Below are 17753 nucleotides of genomic sequence, written 5' to 3'. Positions count from 1 at the left end.
TGAGCTACAAGTTTGCTCACAAGTCCATTTGAAAGCCTTTTGAAAGTCCATGTGCACCACATCAACAGCATTGCCCTCATCAACCCTCTCTGCTACCTCCCCAAAAAAGTCCAGCAATTTAGTTAAACATGATATTCCCTGAAGAAATCCATGCTGGCTTTCCTTAATTAACTTGCATTTGTCCATGTGACTATTGATTTTGTCCCAAATTATTTTTTCTCGAAGTTTCCCCACCACCAAGGTTAAACTGACTGGCCTATAGTTGCTGGGCGTATCTTTACACCCTTTTTTGAACAAGGGTATAATGTTTGCAATTCTCCAGTCCTCTGGTACCACCCCCAAGCCAAAGGAAGACTGAAAAATTATGACCAATGCCCCTACGATTTCCACCCTTACTTCCCTCAGTGTACTTGGATGCATCTCATCAGGTCCTGGTGCTTTATCCACTTTAAGTACAGACAGCCTATCTAATACTTCTTCTGTATCAATTTTAAACCCCTCTAGTGTCTGACTTACCTCTTCTTTAAACATCGCTTGGGTTGCATCTTCTTCCTTGGTAAAGACAGATGCAAAGTATTCATTTAATACCTCAGCAATGCCCTCTGCCTCCATGTGTAAATCCCGTTTCTGGTCCCTAATCAGCCCCACCCCTCCTCTTACCACCCTTTTATTATTTATATGCCTATAGAAAATTTTGGGATTTCCATTAATTCTAGTTGTCGGTCTCTTTTCACGCTCTCTCTTTGATTCTCTGATTTTTCACTTCCCCTCTGGCTCTCCTATATTCAGCCTGGTTCTCAATAGTATTTTCCACCTGGCACCTGTCTTAAGCACACTTTTTCTTCTTTAGCTTAATCTCTACCTCTTTTGTCATCCAGGGTGCTCTGGATTTGTTTGCCCTACTTTTCCCCTTCAAGGGAACATACCTTGATTGTGCCTGAACTATCTCTTCTTTGAAAGTAGCCCATTGTTCATCTACCGGTTTTCCTGTCAGCTTTTGACTCCAATTTATTTGCCCCAGCTCCATTCGTACCCCATTGAAGTTAGCCTCCCCCCAGTTAATTATTCTTACCCTGGATTACTCTTTGTCCTTTTCCATAATCAGCCTAAACCTTATGATACAATAATCACTATCCCCTAAATGCCCACCTACTGATACTTGATCCACTTGGCCCACCTCATTCCCAAGAACCAGGTCTAACACTGTCTCCTTTTTTGTTAGACTAGCAAAATATACTGTTGTAGAAGATTTTCCTGAACACACTCGAGGATCTCTTGCCCTTCACACTACTAATATCCCAGTGTATATTTGGATAATTAAAGACCCCCATTCTAACTACCCTACAATTTTTGCACTTCTCTGTAATTTCCTTGCAAATTTGTTCCTCCATGTCCCTCCCACTTGCTGGTGGCCTATAGACAACTCAAAGCAATGTAACCGCACCTTTTTTGTTCCTTAGCTCTAGCCAAATTGATTCTGTCCTCGACCCCTCTGGGACATCCTTTTTCTCCAGCACTACAATGCTCTCCTTAATCAATACCGCCACCCCTCCCCTTTTTTTCCCTTTCCTATCTTTCCTGAATACCTTCTTTTAGCCAGATCTCTGTTCTAGCCACATCATTATATTTCCACACGGCAATCTTCGCCTGTACCTCACCAGTCTTATTAACCACACTCCGTGTATTCACATACGTGCACATTAACCCTGATTCAGACTTTGTTACTTTCTCCCTTACTCTGACCCCCACCTAATAACATACTATTCCCTACTCTTGTGCTATCTACCTCCTCCAGTATTCTGTGCACCTTTATATTCCTCTCAAATACCTGTTCCTTGTTCCCTCACCCCAGACAAGTTATCAGTTTTTCGTCCCTCCAATCTGAGCTCCCTGTCAAGTTACCATGCTGACAATTTAGTTTAAACCATCCCCAACAGCACTAGCAAATCTCCCCAGAACCATAGAACCCCGGAAAATTACGGCACAGAAGGAGGCCATTCAGCCTGTCACGTCCGTGCCGGCTGAAAAAAAGCTAGCCGCCCAATCTAATCCCACCTTCCAGCACCTGGTCCATAGCCTTGCCGGTTACAGCGCTTCAGGTGCATGTCCAGGTATCTTTTAAAAGAATTGAGGGTTTCTGCCTCCACCACCATTCCTGGCAGTGAATTACAGACACTCTCTGGGTGAAAAGGTATTTTCTCATGTTCCCTCTAATCCTTCTACCAATCACCTTAGATCTGTGTCCCCTGGTAATTCAACTCTCCGCTAGGCAGAACAGGTCCTTCCTGTCTACTCTATCTAGGCCCCTCATGATTTTTTACACCTCTATTAAGTCACCCCTCAGCCTCCTCTGTTCTAAGGAAAACAACCCTAGCCTATCCAATCTTTCCTCATAGCTGCAACTTACGAGCCCTGGCAACATTCTTGTAAATCTCTTCTGTACCCTCTCCAGAGCAATTATGTCCTTTCTGTAATGTGGTGACCAGAACTGTACGCAATACTCCAACTGTGGCCTAACCAGCGTTTTATACAGTTACAGCACTACATCCTTGCTTTTGAATTCTATACCTCAGCCAATAGAGGAAAGCATTCCATATGCCTTCTTCATCACTCTATCTATTTGTCCTGCCACCTTCAGGGACCTGTGGACATGCACTCCAAAGTCTCTCACTTCTTCTACCCCTCTCAATATCCTCCCATTTATTGTGTATTCTCTCGCTTTATTTGCCCTCCCCAAACGCATTACCTCACACTTTTCTGGATTGAATTCCATTTGCCACTTTTCCGTCCACTCAACCAAACCATTGATATCTTTCTGGAGTCTATGGCTATCCTCTTCACTATCGACTACACAGCCAATTTTTTTGTCATCACAAATTGCCCAATCATGCCTCCCACATTTAAGTCCAAATCATTAATATACACCAAAAACAGCAAGGGACCCAACACTGAGCCCTGTGGTATGCCACTGGAAACAGCTTTCCATTCACAAAAACATCGGTCGACTACTACCCTTTGTTTCCTGTCATTGAGCCAATTTTGGATTCAACTTGCCACATTCCCCTGTATCCCATGGACTTTGATTTTACTGACCTGTCTGCCATGTAGGACCTTGTCAAGTGCCTTACAAAAGTCCATGTAGACCACATCCACTGCACTTCCCTCATCAATCCTTCTTGTTACTTCCTCAAAAAACTCAATTAAGTTTATTTATTTTTATTTAGAGATACAGCACTGAAACAGGCCCTTCGGCCCACCGAGTCTGTGCCGACCAACAACCACCCATTTATACTAATCCTACATTAATCCCATATTCTCTACCACATCCCCACCATTCTCCTACCACCTACCTACACTAGGGGCAATTTACAATGGCCAATTTACTTATCAACCTGCAAATCTTTGGAGGTGGGAGGAAACTGGAGCACCCGGCTGAAACCCATGCAGACACAGGGAGAACTTGCAAACTCCGCACAGGCAGTATCTGAACCTGGATCGCTGGAGCTGTGAGGCTGCGGTGCTAACCACTGCGCCACTGTGCTGCCCAGTTATTAAGACATGACCTTCCCTTAACAAATCGAATGCTGACTATCCCTGATTAATCCATTCCTTTCTAAGTAGCAGTTTATCCTGTCCCTCAGAATAGATTCCAACAATTTATCCACCACCGAGGTCAGACTGACTGGCCTCTAATTATTTGGTCTATCCCTTGCACCCTTTTTAAACAATGGTACAACGTTCGCAGATCTCCAATCGTCTGGTACCTCTCCTGTATCCAGTGAGGATTTGAAGATGATCCTCAGCGCATCCAGTATTTCCTCCCTGACTTCCTTTAACAACCTGGGAAGCAATCCATCTGGCCCTGGCGATTTATCCACTTTCAAGTAAGTCAGACCCTCTAGTACTTCCTTTCTCATTCTGCTTATTGTATCTAATAGTTCGCACTCTTCCTCTTTAACTACAATGTCTACATCAGCCCTCTCCTTTGTGAAGAAAGAGACAAAAAACTCACGAAGGACACTGCCCACATCTTCTGCATCCACGCATAAGTTCCCTTGTACATCTCTGATAGGCCCTTCCCTTTCCTTAGTTATCCTCTTGCTCGTAATGTACTGATAAAACATCTTCAGGTTTTCCTTGATTTTACCTGCCAATAATTTTTCGTGTCCTCTCTTTGCTTTTCTAATTTCCTTTTTTACTTCACCCTACACTTTCTATACTCCTCTAGGCTTTCTAAAGTATGAAGATTTTTGTGATTGTCATAAGCTTTCTTTTTCTGCTTTAACTTACCCTGTAAGCTTCTAGATAACCAAGGGGCTCTAGATTTGGCAGTACCACCCTCTATCTTTGTGGGGACATGCCTACAGTGTGCCTTTATTATCTCACTTTTGAATGCTTCTCACTGGTTTGCCACTGATTTTCCTTCCAGTAACTGTATCAGTCCATATTCGCCAGGTCACCTCTCTGTTTCTTAAAATTTGCCTTCCCCCAATTTAGAACATTTACTCCTGTTTTATCTTTGTCTTTTTCCATGATTATGCTAAAACTTACTGTATTATGGTCACTATCTCCAAAATGGTCACCCACTGTTACTTCCTCTACTTGCCCAACTTCCTTACTGAAGACTAAATTTAGAACTGCACCCCCTCTCATTGGGCTTGTTACATGCTGGCTAAAAAAGTTCTCCTGGACATAGTTCAAGAATTTTTTCTCCTCTGTTCCCTTCATACTGTTTGTATCCCAGTTGATTTTGGGGTAGTTGAAATCCTGCCCTATAGTTTATTACTGAATTACTGCCCTATAGTTTTTGCATTCAGACATTTTCCTACATATTTGTTCTTCTACCTCCCTCTCACTATTTGGGGGTCTATAGTACACTCCTGTGGCTGCCCCTTTTTTATTTCTGAGCTCCACCCATATGGCCTCATTTGATGATTCATTTAGTATATCATCCCTCCTCAAAGCTGTTATTGATTCCTTAAATAATAATGCTACACCCCTTCCTTTTTTATCTCCCTCTCTATCCCACCTGAAACTCTATATCCAGGGACATTGAGTTGCCATTCTTGCCCCTCCTTAAGCCAAGTTTCCATTATAGCAATGATAACATGTTGCCATCTGTCTATCTGTGCTCTCAGCTCATCAGCTTTATTTACTATACTCCTTGCATTTAAATAAATACCCTTTAACACTGCCAAATTCCTGTGCTGCACACTTTTTAACCTTTGCTTCTTCTGTCTTTCAGAGTCACTCGTTAGTTTTCCATCTCCTGTTCCCTGCCCTGAAATTGTCCTATCTAAAACTGCGCTCAGGTTCCCATCCCCCTGCCAAGCTAGTTTCTATCAAAGAATATGGGGCAAAAGCGGGAACAGGTTACTGAGTTGGATGATCAGCCATGATCATAATGAATGGCGGAGCAGGCTCGAAGGGCCGAATGGCCTACTCCTGCTCCTATTTTCTATGTTTCTATGTTTCTAGTTTAAACCATCCCCAACAACACTAGCAAACCTTCCTGCAAGGATATTTGTCCCAGACTTGTTCAGGTGCAGACTGTCTGGCTTGTACAGGTCCCACCTTCCTCAGAACTGGTCCCAATGCCCCAGAAATCTGAAGCCCTCCCTCCTGCACTATCTCTCCAGCCATGCATTCATCTGGTGTATTTTCCTATTTCTATCCTGACTAGCACGTGGCCTTGGGAGTAATCCGGAGATTACTACCTTTGAGGTCCTGCTTGCTAATCTCGTTCCTAACTCCCTAAACTCAGCCTGCAGGACCTCATCCCTCTTTCTTCCTATATCGTTGGTACCAATGTGGACCATGACCTCTGGCTGTGCACCCTCACCCTCCTGAATGCCCTGTAGCCACTCAGTGATCTCCATGACCCTTGCACCAGGCAACATACCATCCTGGAATCACGTCTGTGACCACAGAAACACCCATCTGTTCCCCTAACTATAAAATCCCCTATCATTTTTGCTCTCCTGTCCTTTCTCCTCCCTCCCTGCACAGCTGAGCCACCCATGGTGCTCTGGTCATGACTCTCGCTGCACTCTCCAGAGGAACCCTCTGTCCCATCGGTACTCAGAACTGAATATTGTTTAGAAAGTGGGATGCCCTCCGGGGTCTCCTGCACTACCTGCCTTTACCTTCTTGCCTATCTGGCAGTCACCCAGTCCCTCTCTGCCTGTGCTCTCTTAGGTTCCGGGGTGACTACCTCCTGAAATGTGCTATCCACGTAGTTCTCCGCCTCGTGGATGGTCCACAGTGACTCCAGCCGCTCAAGTTCTGAAACCTGGAGCTCAAGCTTCTGCAGCTGGTAACACATCCTGCAGATGTGTTCATCAAGGACACATGGTGCGTCCACGACTTCCCACATGCCACAAAAGGCACATTCCACTTGGCTGAACTGCCCTGCCATTACTTAGCTTTACAAACTAACTATTGCTCATGTAATAAGTGGAATAACTTACCAGTTACTTGCCAATCAGCTTCTTCCCCTGTACCATGGAGGCTGAAAAGGCAGAAAAGAAGAGAAAGACTGCAAAGTGCACCTCTTTCCCCTAGTCAGTAAAATCCCTCATACACAACTCAAAGCCTTACTCTGTCCAAACGGCACTATTCTGAGTAGTAATTATTAATAAATTACACTAATTAAAATAAAACTTTAGTAGTACTAACCTTATCACTTACTAGGTGGCTATTTGAAGGTTTAAAAAAAGGAACTTTTTTTCTCTGATCTTTTTAGGCTTTCTTTGGCCTCCTTATCTCGAGAGACAATGGGTAAGCGCCTGGAGGTGGTCAGTGGTGTGTGGAGCAGTGCCTGGAGTGGCTATAAAGGCCAATTCTAGAGTGACAGGCTCTTCCACAGGTGCTGCAGAAAAATTTGTTTGTCAGGGCTGTTACACAGTTAGCTCTCCCCTTACGCTTTTGTCTTTTTTCCTGCCAACTGCTAAGTCTCTTCGACTCGCCACACTTTAGCCCCGCCTTTATGGCTGCCCGCCAGCTCTGGCGAACGCTGGCAACTGACTCCCACGACTTGTGATCAATGTCACAGGACTTCATGTCGCGTTTGCAGATGTCTTTATAGCGGAGACATGGACGGCCGGTGGGTCTGATACCAGTGGCGAGCTCGCTGTACAATGTGTCTTTGGGGATCCTGCCATCTTCCATGCGGCTCACATGGCCAAGCCATCTCAAGCGCCGCTGACTCAGTAGTGTGTATAAGCTGGGGATGTTGGCCGCCTCGAGGACTTCTGTGTTGGAGATATGGTCCTGCCACCTGATGCCAAGTATTCTCCGGAGGCAGCGAATATGGAATGAATTGAGACGTCGCTCTTGGCTGACATACGTTGTCCAGGCCTCACTGCCATAGAGCAAGGTACTGAGGACACAGGCTTGATACACTCGGACTTTTGTGTTCCGTGTCAGTGCGCCATTTTCCCACACTCTCTTGGCCAGTCTGGACATAGCAGTGGAAGCCTTTCCCATGCACTTGTTGATTTCTGCATCGAGAGACAGGTTACTGGTGATAGTTGAGCTATTTACAGGTAATAACTGCTGTTATTTACCAATCAATCAGCTTACAGATTTCCCATGATGTCACTGGTAATTTTTTTCCTCTTTTCAAACCCAGCACGCGCTGACACAGCTAGAGCGTCTGCCGACTTCCGCCACTCTGGTCTAAGGTATATGAGGGCCTCGAGCCCCACTCTTTATTTCTCCAAGTCCCACTCCGGACCTGCCTCCTCCCAGGTCCGCCGCCGACTGCGGGATATTTGTCCCAATCTTTGTTCTTTGTTCTTTGTACTGCTTTTGAGGACCTGCTTTTTAATCTCCTTCCTAGCTCCCTAAAATCTGCTTTCAGGACCTCACCCCCCTTCTTATCTATGTCATTGGTACCAATGTGGACCACGATCTCTGGCTGTTCACCCTCCCTAAGAAGAATGTCCTGCAGCCTCTCTGCATCCCTGACCCTGGCACAAGGGAGGCAACACACCATCCTGGAGTCACATTTACTACCGCAGAAATGCCTGCTGTTCCTCTAACTAATGAATCCCCTATCACAACTGCTCTTCCACTCCTCTTCCTCCCCCCCTGTGCAGCTGAGCCACCTGTGCTGCAACAAACTTGGCTCTGACTACACTCCTCTGAGGAACCATCACCCTCACCAATATCCAAAATGGAAAACTGATTAGCGAGTGAGGGCACTCCTGTACTACCTGCCTGGACTACTAGACTACGTGGTGGTCACCCATTCCCTATCTGCCTGCATGCTCCTAAACTGTGGTGTGACCACCTCCCTAAACGTGCTATCCACGTAGCCCTCCGTCTCGCGGATGCACAACAGTGACTCCAGCTTCTGCTCGAGTTCCGAAACCCAGAGCTCAAGCTTCTGTAGCCGGTGACACTTCCTGCAGATGTGTTTGTCTAGGTCACATGGTGCATCCATGACTTCCCACATTCATCTAGAAGATGTGTACAACATTAACCTAATGTGATTTGGACAGAACAAATGCGAAGCGAATTCCAGAGACCCTGTCCTCAAGGCATTATGACAAATCATCGTCAGTGGCTGGCCAGATACAAGAGGTTCCCACAGACCTCAGAACCTTTTGGCCATATCATGATGAATTAGGGATATCAAGTGGCGTCATTTTCAAGGGCAGACAAGTATAGATACCAAAAGTACTTCATCAAGGTATCCTTCCCAACCACATCAAGATCACATGGGCATTGAAAGATCAAGTTGATTTGCACATGAGACACTTTAATGGTCAGGGATCAATAATGACATGGAATGAACAGTGAGGATGTGTGATGCATATCAAGAGCATCAGTCGAGTCAACACAGAGCCACTCCATCCTCATGATGTTCCATCACATCCATGATCAAGAATAGCTACTGACTTATTCACTGTCAGAGGTGATGACTTCTTACTTATTACCAATTACTTCTCCAAATTTTGTATCATTTGCCAACTGAGGGATGCATCAAGTGCATCGGTACCAAACACATTGAGTGCAATTCTCAGTCTTTTTGGTTCCCCGGAGGAGATAGTGTTGGATAGCGGTCTGAAGTGGATTATAATCCTGGCCCCTTTTTGGGACCATCCCATATCAGGCACACTCCTCAGATGACCACTTTCAGCTTAAGGTTGAGAAAGACAGATCTCACAGACAGTTAAATGGTTCTGAAGAACTGATCTAAATCTCACCTCAGGAAAGGAACCAGCTAAGAATATTAGCATCCTCCATATAGCCTTTTTAACAGGCTTTAGCCAGATTATAACAACTCGGATATTATAAGGGGTCCGGGCATCTCTCCTCAATAATGTATCTCCCCACTTAAGTGTGTACGGAGATGGGTTCTCGAGTTTGCAATACAGAAGACTATAAGACAATATAATTTCTAAATTATATAAAAGTTTATTAAAGAACTGAGCATTCAATTCACATTTTGTGGGAAAGTCAATTGCAACTTTAATAGTTCTAGGAAAAAAATATGTAATCTTGTTCCTAGTACAGAATCCAAATATTAAGTCTAAATATTGTTGCAGTAAAATATTTAAGATATCCATCAATATTTAAAGTAACATTTACCTTAAATCCCCAAGTAGAAAGGTGCAGAGTTTGTCCCAATTAAGGGAAGAACTATCATCACCGCACTACAGTAGCTTTTACCATGAGAAACCACGCTCAAATGTTGCTCTGAGTTTCTAATGACATCAAGGTATATGGGGATGGTGCAGGAATATGGCGTTGAGGTAGTCAATCAGTCATGATCTAGAATAGCAGAGCAGACTCGAAAAGCTGAACGGCCTACTCCTGCTCCTATGTTCCTTCCTAAACGCTGGAGTGAATCCAATGAATCTAAAGATCCACTGTGTGGTTCCAATATTTATACTGTTTCTAAGCTGCATAACTTTTTTTTAATGTATTGAGGTGTTACCTCTTTGCAAGTAGGTTCACCCTCTCTATTTCCCAAATAAGGCTGTATCAGTGTTAATTTCTAGTTAAAATCCACATAGTTTAATTTCTGAGAAAAGTCTGGGCCAGCAGGAAGCTGTGAGCATTGATGCTGGTCAACATATCCTTAGAGCCAACAGGATGCTGGAAATTCCAAATGGTGTCACCCAACTGTGTTTTAAGATTATAACTCAGTTTTCAGGATTCATTACATCTGTAGAAAATCATGTTGTCCACTCTTAAACTACAGTAAGTTACAATGATTATTTATGAAACCTGTATTATTAGTGCTTTACTGAGGTGATGGTGCTCATGGCTTTTTGGAGCAAGTTCCTGTTTATTAGAACCTGCTATTGTGTTCTAGGAAGAGGCAATTATACTGTGTCCTTGACCACAGAGTGTTCGAGACCTTGGCTACAGGGGCATGTTACAAGCATGTCTATGAAACCTTTTTCTTTTAACCCTCCAGGCAGATCAACCCCAGCAGTAAGCCATTCCAGGACAAGTGCACAAAGTGGGCTGTAAATCACATTACGTCATCACCACACTATCTAAGTTCAAATATACCAGCAGAAAGGATGGTGCGGATGGTAAAGTCACTAATTTTGAAATGCAAGGAGACCAATTCAATAGCAATGTTGCACCTATGAGCAACGCCACTAGATATGGGATTATCATCCCCAGGAGAGATCTTGTTCAGAAGGCAAGTCAGGACAACTCTTCCGAGTCATCATCTGATCAGATCATCGTCAGTCCAAAATAAATTATTGGCAAGACAAGAGAAAATGAAAATCACTCATGACAGACACGCAGGTATGGAGTTGCCTCCGCTGCATGCAAGACAGAAGATCAGAGTGATCTACCCGCAAGAGAAGACATAGTTCCCTATGGAAGTGTCAAAGGTCTGTAATGAGCCACGGCCATACGAGGTAAGCACCCTGAACGGAGCAACATTGAGGAGGAATAGATGTCAGCTGAGAGAATTATCCAATAGCATCAAACCTAACACTCCTGTAGCGTCAAGAACATGTTCACATTTAAGTTCTGAGATTGGAGTTAAGGAAGCTGACATGTACAGCATTCAACTACAACATAATTGTCAGTCTAGATCTACAAGTCAAGAGAAAAGAATTGAAAGTTCCAGATCTCAGCAAAGGTTCACTGTTACCAGATCAGGTCAGAGTCCATACATGTGTAAATACTGTTCACAATCATCCTATTTCATTATGTACATAGCTTATAACTTATCGAAGTCTTCTATTTAAGGAAAGGGGGATGTTGTCATATTGCTTTAATTGCTTTAATACTGATTAGCATACTACTGAATATGTAATAGTTTAGTATTCATCATCATAGGAAGTGATGCAGCTGATACAGTAGTTGGAGCAGTTTTAGTCAGCAGGTAGCATGTGTATTGAAGAGCTCTCCTAGAATCCTGTTATCCTTCAATCAAGAACCCTTTGTTGAGTTTATCAATCATTGTCATAGTGTTTGGCACGTTTGTGTTAAGAGCCAATAACACCAAGAACAAGTCCAGCTTTTCCAACCGAACCTTGGAACTAAAATCCCCCATCCCTGGAACCATTCTGGTAACTCTCCTCTGCACCCCGTCAAGGACCCTCACATCCTTCCTAAAGTGTCATGACCAGAACTGGACACAATAATCTAGTTGGGGCCTAAACAGAGATTTATAAAAGTTCAGCATAACTTCCCTGCTTTTGTACTCTGTGCTTCTATTTATGAAGCTCAAGATTCCATAGGCTTTATATATATGCTTTGCTAACTACTCTCTCAATATGTCCTCCCGCCTTCAAAGAATGATGCTAATGCATCCCCAAGTCCCTCTGTTCCTGCACACTCTTTAGAGCTCACCCTATTCCTGCTGCCAAAATGCATCGCCTCACGCTTGTCCGCATTAAATCCCATATGCCACTTGTCTGCCCATTCTGCTAGCCTATCTATGTCCTGTTGCAGGCAGTTCATATCATCCTTACAGTCTGTCATTCCTCCAAGTTTTGTATCATTGGCAAATTTTGAAATTCTACTTTGTATTCCAATTTCCAAGTCATTTATGTATAGCATAAAAAGCAGTGGTCCTAGCACAGACCCTTGGGGAACACCACTGTCTACCATCCTCCAGTATGAGCACAACTTGCTGTTTTCTGTCCTTAAGCCAATTTTTTAAAATCCAATTAGACATTGACCCTCCTATTCGATGAGCCTCAATTTTGTTAGCCTGCTTTTTATGTGGTATTTTATCAAACGCTTTCCTAAAATCCATATAGGCTACAGGCTGGAATTTGTGTCGGAGGCAGGGCTCCTGGTGCTGGGCCCTAAAGGCAGGGAAAAGCTTGCCTCTGCCTTTTCGTGCCTCTCCCCGGAGCAATCGTCCAGTATTTTTGAATCTAAGTTTCTGGAACTGGGATCCCCATCTCTTTAAAGAAAGGATCCTGCCTTCAAGACCTTCTGGCCAATCAGAGGGCTGGCAGGTCAGCAGTATCAGTAGTGCCACTGGGAGCAGTGGCTACTGCCAGTAATGCAGAGGCCTTGGACCAAGGTCCAGCGCTGGAGACCCTGACCTCTGGTAAGTGAGGGGGGGTTGCCCAGCAAGGGATGGTGAGGGGTTGATCGTCCAGTCCAGGGGGATGGGCCTCACGGATGACCCACAGGGGAGGGGACGCCCCTAAGCCCACAGGGAGTGCACCTTATTTTACAAGGTGCCCTCCCCGCATGGCGAAGGCACCCCCGTCACTGGTAAGATCCCAACAGCGGCAGGAAGAGGCCGTTAATAGGCCATTTAAGGGCCTCAATTGGCCTCTAGGCAGGAAGGCTGTCGTCGGCCTATCATGCCCGTGGGAAGATCGCTTGGCAACAGGCAAGGGACAGGTCCGCTGCCCGTTGTGATACTCCATGCGCCCCCCCCGCCTAATGGGGCCACATAAAATCCCAGCCAACATCAACCATATTCCCGTCATCAACCTTCTCTGCTACTTCATCAAAAAATACGATTAGTTTAGTTAAGCCTGATCTGCCTTTTACAAATGTGTGCTGGCTATCCTTAATTAACTCAAACCTCTCCAAGTGCCTGTTGATTTTTTCCCCTAATTATTGTTTCTAAAACCTTGCACACAACTGATGTTAAAACTCACTGGCCTGTAGTTGCTAGGGCTGTTCTTACACGCTATTGTGCCGTAATAAATTTATTGTCAACCCATACTGCCTATTTATGCTTAGTGCTTCTCAACTTCCTCTTGGTGCCAATCTGATAAGTATGAATTCATGCTTCTCCTGGATGTGACTTGGGTGTGAGACAGCTGACTGCTGCTATTCAATATGTATGTCCTGGGACTGAGGAGGCCTTGCCTCATGGTTAAGTCCAGAGACAAACCTGCTGCAAGTTGAATTTCTTGTGCCACAGCAAAGGCAACTGGGACCTCCCTTCTTTCTCCCAGATATGCATCATCAGAGAGGGTTAGGCAAGAACATGTCTGTGCTGCTATCCTGCGAGGTAGTACTGGTTAGTGGGAAATTTATTCCAAGTCTCCAATTAGATTAAACTGTTTTGCAATGTGCTGTACATCTTACCAGTGGACTCCTGCACCTGATCTGCCATCTGCAGCACAATGTCTGATACATCCCTACACCATTGCATGATGCACTGTCAGCATCGTTATTTTCATTAGGAATGCAGATCTTGTGTGTTGCTGATCACCAGATTTTTCAGCTGAGAGGTTTTCCAGCCAACAATGTCTTTCTCATTATGTCCTATCAGCAACTGATCCTATTACTCATACTCTGTATGTCGCCCAGTGCACTCCCCTCTGCCTAACTCTCCAATGCTATCCAGGGTGGTCTCTAAGCTGCTAGTTGTGAGGGATATATGAGTGAGTTTGCTAGCATTGCCAACTTCTGAGGAGGCTACATTTTCTTTTTGCTATCCCATATCTAGATAAGAAAAACAGGAAGGGAGATTCTAATGGTTTTCTGAAGATCAGAGCTCTATGTAATTTCAGCAGAATGTATAACATGGGAGTTTTATGATTTGGTTCACTGACATTTAATCCAGGGTACAATAGGAAGGATAGCAGATGGACCTATACAATGCATGCCATTCTACATCTCCATCACCAACACTCTTGTTGCCCTCCTTTTCCAGGATTTGAGGATCTCATAGTGGTTGAGAACCAGACATAATTTTTTTTTTATTCATTCATGGGATGTGGGTGTTGCTGGCCAAGCCAGCATTTATTGCCCATCCCTAATTGCCCTTGAGAAAGTGGAGGTGAGCTGCCTTCTTGAACAGCTGCAGTCCATGTGGGGTAGGTAAACCCACAGTGCTGTTAGGAAGGGAGTTCCAGGATTTTGATCCAGCGACAGTGAAGGAACAACGATATAGTTCCAAGTCAGGATGGTGTGTGACTTGGAGGGGAACTTGCAGGTGGTAGTGTTCCCATGCATTTGCTGCCCTTGTCCTTCTAGTTGGTAGAGGTCGCGGTTTTGGGAGGTGCTGTCTAAGGAGCCTTGGTGCATTGCTGCAGTGCATCTTGTAGATGGTACACACTGCTGCCACTGTGCGTTGGTGGTGGAGGGAGTGAATGTTTGTGGATGGGGTGCTAATCAAGCGGGCTGCTTTGTCCTGGATGGTGTCGAGCTTCTTGAGTGTTGTTGGAGCTGTACGCATCCAGGCAAGTCGAGAGTATTCCATCACACTCCTGACTTATGCCTTGTAGATGGTGGACAGGCTTTTGGGAGTCAGAAGGTGAGTTACTTGCCACAGGATTCCTAGGCTCTGACCTGCTCTTGTAGCCACGGTATTTATATGGCTACACCAGTTCAGTTTCTGGTCAATGGTGGCCCCTAGGATGTTGATTGTGGGGAATTCAGCGATGGTCATGCTATTGAATGTCAAGGAGAGATGGTTAGATTCTCTCTTGTTGGAGATGGTCATTGCCTGGCACTTGTGTGGCACGACTGTTACTTGCTACTTATCAGCCCAAGACTGGGTATTGTCCAAGTCTTGCTGCATTTCTACACGGACTGCTTCAGTATCTGAGGAGTCATGAATGTGCTGAACATTGTGCAATCATCAGCAAACATCTGCACTTCTGACCTTATGATTGAAGGAAGGTCATTGATAAAGCAGCTGAAGATGGTTGGGCCTAGGACACTACCCTGAGGTAGTTCATCTTTCAGGTGAAGCAGCGATTTACTTGTACTTCTTTCAATTTAGTATACTGAATTCGTTGCTCACAATGTGGTCTCCTATACATTGGGGAGACCAAACTCAGACTGGGTGACCGCTTTGTGGAATACCTCCGTTCAGTCCAAAAGCATGACCCCGAGCTTCCGGTTCCTTGCCATTTCAACACTCCCCCCTTCTCTCATGCCCACATCTCTGTCCTGGGATTGCTGCAGTGTTCCAGTGAACATCATAGCAAGCTCAAGGAACAGCATCTCATTTACCGATTTGGCACACTACAGCCTGCCAGACTGAACATTGAGTTCAATAATTTCAGAGCATTACCCGTCCCCCCATTTTACTTTTATTTTTAGTTATTTTTTTTAAATTTTATGTTAATTTTATTTTATTTTATCTTAGTTTGTTCAGTTTGCCTACCCATTGTTTTTTTCATGTTTGTGCTTGTGGCTGTTCAGTTTTCAGTCCATTATCACCCTATCTGTACTAATGCTTTGTCTTTCAACACAAACATATTGTTTGCCTTTGCTCCATGACCTTCTGGTCGGTTATTCTCTGTGACCTTGTCCTATCTACACCTCCTCCTTTGTTTTCTCTTGCCCCACCCGCGCTTTACTTGCTTAAAATCTTTCACATTTCTAATATCTGATAGTTCTGAAGAAGGGTCACTGACCTGAAACGTTAGCTCTGCTTCTCTCTCCACAGATGCTGCCAGACCTGCTGAGTATTTCCAGCATTTCTTGTTTTTATTTCCAATTTCCAGCATCTGCAATATTTTGCTTTTATATCTGAATGTAAGGCTTTTGTTGGGTGAATGAATGTAAGGATCTGAAAGTAGGAGTCCGCCCAGCTGGAAAGTTAATAAGTGATGGGTATCAAGCTATTACATTGGGCAGTGATAGTAAGCAATTGAAGCATTTTAACACAGAGTGACGGTAAGTGGTAGACAGGCTTAGTACAATGCATCTTGTAAGATATGGCTGACTCCTTTTATCTTTCCTAACAAGGTAAAGTCTTTCAATCTTTCCTGGTATTGCATTTATGTGCTTGAGCTGCTTATTATGGCACTAACAGCCCTGGCCATCTCGTCTTATTAACCTCCTGAGTAGCTCTCCTTAAACCCTTCAATTCATTTGTTCCAAAGCCAGCCTCCCTCAAAAACTACCATGAGTACCAGATTAGATTTGTAAAATAGTCAGAGTTATTATTTTTAGGTATTTGGTGCTGTGAACTTGGACTCAGCTCTTTACAGGCAACTGAGGAAACCCATATTTCTGACTTGTTAGATTTCATTAAGGCCATATCTAAAGTGCTATCTGTACCTCCTCTCGGACAGGAAAATCAGGATCTAATAGGCAATGTTGTAACATGCATTGTCTACTGCAGATAAGTCTACACTTCTTGTTTTATGTTGAGCAATAATCAAGGAATGGTACATATGTTCCAAGTTACATTATTTATACAGAATACCAGAAAGAAAGGTACTTCCTGATTTTGCCAACAGAAGTTATGTTCAATATATCTTACACACAGTAGTTTATACTGATGTACATATAATCATAAAATTCTACAGTACATTCTTACATTGTCTTAAAAATCTTGGTCATATTTAATGTATGATTTTTATTTGCAGTCATTTATTAGACACATAACTGTTAATTTGTACATTATGTAGAGGACATATTTCAAAGCTCAGTTAAATTCTAGACATCCTGCAAAAGTTAAGCTCATTTTATATGCTATAATGTTTCTTGCAATAACCATATCTCAGTCCTTATTGAGCATTTTGGTACTGATTTAAGATCTAACTGTGAAGGAAGTTGGAAAATGAAGGACAAAATAGTTTTTGTTTAATTACCACTTGGCACATCTACTCTAATGCAAAGTATCTGTGCTCTCTCATGGCATCATTCTGATAAATTATTAATCCAGAACTGTTGATATATTGTCAGCCATGTACATACATTTTATGAAAATGAGTTTTACAGTAGGCTGGGATTTATAACAAACCTTGGCATATGCTGCTAATTCACGTAGACAGTCCTGTCAGTTTGGGTTCATAAATAATTGACAAACAGGGCTTGGAGTTCAGCTAGTGTTAGTGCTTCAGCTGTTTAATTTTTGCAGTGTAATGGATGAATATTTGTTTATAATTTGTGTACACAGACCTGATGTCAAGTCCCCTGTCTAATTTGCATAGTTATATTGAGATGGTATAAGTGTAATGAGTGTATGAAGATGATGAATTGTTTTCTGCTCTGTGTGCTACCATTTGGCACAGTGTGTAAATGTTTGATTAGTTTTGAATGGATTACTGATAGCTTATCCAGTTCAGGGGTTAAAATGAGCATAGCCTTGCTCCCAGAGCTTTCATAATCCCCCTTGTGACATCCTTCAATATAGACTACAGTGCATTGTATTTGAATGAAGAATCCAATGTGCTCGAGATGCACACTAAATTAAATTGGTCAAGTAACTTTGATCAGCTTCTCCATGAAACATTCAAACTCAGCTCCCATTTAGAAAGATTTGATCTCTGTGACAAATCCCTAGTCAAAAATATTAGCCCATCTTTCCATATACATAGTAA

Source organism: Heterodontus francisci, chromosome 20 (genome assembly GCF_036365525.1).
Source record: "Heterodontus francisci isolate sHetFra1 chromosome 20, sHetFra1.hap1, whole genome shotgun sequence".
Classification (NCBI taxonomy): Eukaryota; Metazoa; Chordata; class Chondrichthyes; order Heterodontiformes; family Heterodontidae; genus Heterodontus; species Heterodontus francisci.
The sequence above is the reverse complement of the archived record's forward strand: the minus strand, read 5'-3'. Positions refer to the sequence as shown.